Raw genomic sequence first — 4,815 nt, 5'->3', positions numbered from 1 at the left:
CGTGCATTGGCGTGTCAAGGCGTGTCAGTAGCGTGTGGGAAGCATGTGGAGGCGTGTCGAGGCATGTGGGAAGCGTGTGGAGGCACGTTGGTGTGTCGAGGCGTGTGGGAAGTGTGTCGAGGTGTGTGGGAAGCGTGTGGGAAGCATGTGGGAAGTGTGTGGAGGCGTGTGGAGGCGTGTGGGAAGCATGTGGAGGTGTGTGGAGGCATGTGGAGGCGTGTGGGAAGTGTGTCGAAGCATATGGAAGGCGTGTGGAGGCATGTGGGAAGCATGTGGGAAGCGTGTGGAGGCGTCTTGAGGCATGTGGAGGCATGTGGGAAGCATGTGGAGGCGTGTCGCGGCATGTGGGAAGCATGTTGGAGGCGTGTGGAGGCACGTTGGCATGTCGGAAGCGTGTGGGAAGCATGTCGAGGCATGCGGGAAGCGTGCAGGAAGTGTGTCGTAGGCATGTGGAGGTGTGTGGAGGCACGTTGGCGTGCCATAGGCGTGTGGAGGCGTGTGGAGGCGCATGGAAGCATGTGGAAGCGTGTCGGAGGCGTGCGGGAAGCGTGTCGGAGGCGTGTGGAGGCACGTTGGCGTGTCGGAGGCGTGTGGAGGCACATTGGCGTGTCGGAAGCGTGCGGGAAGCGTGTCGGAGGCTTGTGGAGGCACGTTGGCGTGTCGGAAGCGTGTGGAAGCGTGTCGGAGGCGTGTGGAGGCACGTTGGTGTGTCTGAAGTGTGTGGAAGCGTGTGGAGGCGTGTGGAGGCGTGTGGAAGCATGTCGGAGGCGCGTGGAGGCACGTTGGCGTGTCGGAGGCGTGTGGAAGCATGTGGAAGCGTGTCAGAGGTGTGTGGAGGCACATTGGCGTGTCGGAGGCATGTGGGAAGCGTGTCGGAGGTGTGTGGAGGCATGTGGAAGCGTGTGGAAGCGTGTCGGAGGTGCGTGGAGGCACATTGGCGTGTCGGAGGCGTGTGGAAGCATGTGGAAGCGTGTCAGAGGTGTGTGGAGGCACATTGGCGTGTCGGAGGCATGTGGGAAGCGTGTCGGAGGTGTGTGGAGGCATGTGGAAGCATGTGGAAGCGTGTCGGAGGTGCGTGGAGGCACATTGGCGTGTCGGAGGCGTGTGGAAGCATGTGGAAGCGTGTCAGAGGTGTGTGGAGGCACATTGGCGTGTCGGAGGCATGTGGGAAGCGTGTCGGAGGCGTGTGGAGGCATGTGGAAGCGTGTGGAAGCGTGTCGGAGGTGCGTGGAGGCACATTGGCGTGTCGGAGGCGTGTGGAAGCATGTGGAAGCATGTTGAAGGCGTGCGGGAAGCGTGTCGGAGGCGCGTGGAGGCACGTTGGCGTGTCGGAAGCGTGTGGAAGCGTGTCGGAGGCGTGCGGGAAGCGTGTCGGAGGCGTGTGGAGGCACATTGGCGTGCCGGAGGCGTGTGGAGGCGTGTCGGAGGCGCATGGAAGCATGTGAAGCGTGTCGAGGGAGGCGTGTCGGAAGCGTGTCGGAAGCATGTCGGAGGCGTGCGGGAAGCGTGTCGGAGGCGTGTGGAGGCACATTGGCGTGTCGGAGGCGTGTGGAGGCGTGCCGGAGGCGTGTGGAGGCGTGCGGGAAGCGTGTCGGAGGCGTGTGGAAGCATGTGGAAGCGTGTCGGAGGCGTGTCGGAGGCGTGTGGGGGCGCGCGGGGGGCTCAGCGGTGCCCCGCAGGGCCCTGGAGCCGGGCGGTGGCAGCGACGACGCCGGGGGCCCCCTCAAGCGCCCCGAGCTGGAGCCCGGCCTGGCCGCCCCCCCCGCCTGGTAGGGACACGGGACACGGGGACACGGGACAGGGACACGGGGGACACGACACGGGATGGGGGACATGGGGGGACACAGGGACCTGGGGGACACAGGATGGGAGGACATGGGGGGACACGGACACAGAAACGTGGACATGGGGACATGGGGGGACATGGGACACAGGGACATGGGACATGGGAGACACAGGGACACGGGAGACACAGGACATGGGGGACACAGGACATGGCGACATGGGGGGACATGGGACACAGGGACATGGGACACAGGAGACACAGGGACATGGGGGACACAGGACATGGTGACATGGGGGGACACGGGGACATGGGACATGGGAGGACATGGGACATGACATGGGACACAGGAGACACAGGGACATAGGGACACGGGACACGGGATGGGGGAAATGGGACAGAGGGACATGGGACATGGTGGGGACATGGGGGGACATGGGGGGACACGGGGACATATGGGACATGGGGACACGACATGAGAACATGGGACATGGGAGACACGTGGACATGAGGACATGGGACATGGGAACATAGGGGAACATGGGGACACGGGGGGACACGGGATGGGGGGACATGGGACACATGGACGCAGGGGGACATGGGGGGACATGGGGGACCAAGGGGACGCAAGGCCAAGGGGACACAGGGGAACACGGGGGGACATGGGAGGACATGAGGGACACGAGGACACGGGATGGGGGGACACGGGGAGACACGGGGACATGGGGACACAGGATGGGGGGACAAGGGGAAACATGAGGGACATGGGGACACAGGGACATGGGGAGACGGGATGGGGACATGGGACACAGGGACATGGAACACAGGGACATGGGGACACATGGGGACACGGGGGACTTGGGGACATGGGATGGGGGACACAGGAACATGGGGGACAAGGGGGGACATGGGGGACATGGGGACACGGGATGGGGGACACGGGGACATGGGGGACACAGGGACACGGGATGGGGGGACACAGGGAGACATGGGACACAGGGACATGGGGACATGGGGGGACATGAGGACATAGGACATGGGGACATAGGGGGACACAGGGGGACACAGGATGGGGGGACATGGGACACATGGACACGGGGGGACATGAGGGACATGGACACAGGGACATGGGGACATGGGGGGACATGGGGACATAGGACATGGGGACATAGGGGGACACGGGGACACGGGATGGGGGGACATGGGGACATAGGGGGACACAGGAGGACATGGGATGGGGGGACATGGGGGACAGGGGGACATGGGACACAGGGACATGGACACAGGGACATGGGGGGACATGGGACACGGGGGGACACGGGATGGGGGGACACGGGGGGGACATGGGGACTCGGGGGGGGGGCCCAGACCTGGGGACACGAGGGGACATGGGGGGGGGACAACGAGGGGACACGGGGGGGGACACCGAGGGGCGCCGTCCCCACGTGTCCCCCCCCCTCCGTGTCCCCCCCCCCCAGGGGCTGCTGCTGATGGGGGCCGGGGGCCGGTGGCTGCCGGAGCCTCGTGGTGAGGGGGGGGGGGACCCCGATCCTGGGGGGGGGGGCTCAGTTTGGGGGGGGGTCCCTGATTTGGGGGGGGCCCTGGTGGGGGGGGACCCTCGGTTTGGGGGGGTCCCTGGTTTGGGGGGGGGGTCCGCGGTTGGGGGGGTCCCTTTTTTTGGGGGGGGTCCCCAGTTTTGGGGGTCCCTTATCTGGGGGGTCCTCGGTTTGGGGGGGTCCCTTATCCGGGGGGGGTCCCTGGTTTGGGGGGGTCCCTGGTTTGGGGGGGGCCCCTGGTGGGGGGGGTCCTCGTTTTGGGGGGGGGTCCCTTATCCCGGGGGGGGTCCCTGTTTTTGGGGGGTCCCTGGTGGGGGGGGTCCTCGGTTTGGGGGGGTCCCTGGTTTGGGGGGGGTGTCCCTGAATTGGGGGGGTCCCTTATCTGGGGGGGGTCCCTGGTGGGGGGGGTCCTTGTTTTGGGGGGGTCCCTGGTTGGGGGGGTCCCTGCTATGGGGGGTCCCCTGTTTGGGGGGGGGTCCCTGGTTTGGGGGCTCCCTGGTTTGGGGGCTCCCTGGTGGGGGGGTCCCTTATCCCGGGGGGGGGTCCCTGCTATTATGGGGGTGCCTGGTTTTGGGGGGGGGTCCCTGTTAGGGGGGTCCCTTCTCCGGGGGGGGTCCCTGCTATGGGGGTCCCCTGTTTGGGGGGGGGGGCCCTGATTTTGGGGGGGGCTCTGATTTGGGGAGGGGGGTCTCTGATCCAAGGGGGGGTCCAGAGTTGGGGGGGTCCCTGCTTTTGGGGGTCCCGGTTGCCCCTGATCGCAGCCCCCCCCCCAAACCAGGGCCCCCCCCGGCCGCTGCCGAGGAGGAGGAGGAGGAGGACGACGCCGACGACGCCGAAGGCTTCCCGGGGGGGGGCGGCTTCGCCCTGGGGCCCTGAGGCCGGGGGGGGGGTCCCCAAAAAACCCTCCCCCCCCCCCACCGCCGCCGTCCCCATCCGGGACCACCCGGGGCCCCGCCCCCAGCGCCGGGGCCCCTCCCCCTTTTATACTGCTCTTTCGTACGACCCCTTTTGTACCGGCTCCCCCCCCCTCCCCCCCCGCCGCGGCCCTCGTGCGAGATGGCCGCCCTCGTGCAAAATGGCCGCCCTTGTGCAAAATGGCCGCCCTCGTGCAAAATGGCCACCCTCGTGCGAGAGCCCCGTGCAAGATGGCCGCCCTCGTGCAAGATGGCCGCCCTCGTGCGAGATCCCTGTGCGAGATGGCCGCCCTCATGCGAGAGCCCTGTGCAAGATGGCCGCCCTCGTGCGAGAGCCCTGTGCAAGATGGCCGCCCTCGTGTGAGAGCCCTGTGCAAGATGGCCGCCCTCGTGCGAGAGCCCCGTGCGAGATGGCCGCCCTCATGAGCCCTGTGCGAGATGGCCGCCCTCGTGCAAGATCCCTGTGCAAGATGGCCGCCCTCGTGCAAGATTCCCAAGCGAGATCATCATCCTCGTGTGAGATCCCTGTGCAAGATGGCCGCCCTCGTGCAAGATTCCCAAG

At 66.8% G+C, this 4,815-nt stretch overlaps 1 long non-coding RNA gene across 1 annotated transcript; it reads left to right on the top strand.

Annotated features, from left to right (window-relative positions):
- Positions 1-859: 859 nt before the first annotated feature.
- LOC136996370 (uncharacterized) lies at positions 860-1,761 on the top strand. Its single transcript, XR_010887553.1, has 3 exons — positions 860-1,008; positions 1,041-1,071; positions 1,461-1,761. It is a non-coding gene; the product is annotated as an uncharacterized lncRNA (long non-coding RNA).
- Positions 1,762-4,815: the final 3,054 nt, after the last annotated feature.

This window comes from Apteryx mantelli, unplaced genomic scaffold, assembly GCF_036417845.1.
Source record: "Apteryx mantelli isolate bAptMan1 unplaced genomic scaffold, bAptMan1.hap1 HAP1_SCAFFOLD_34, whole genome shotgun sequence".
NCBI lineage: Eukaryota > Metazoa > Chordata > Aves > Apterygiformes > Apterygidae > Apteryx > Apteryx mantelli.
The sequence above is the reverse complement of the archived record's forward strand: the minus strand, read 5'-3'. Positions and strand labels throughout refer to the sequence as shown.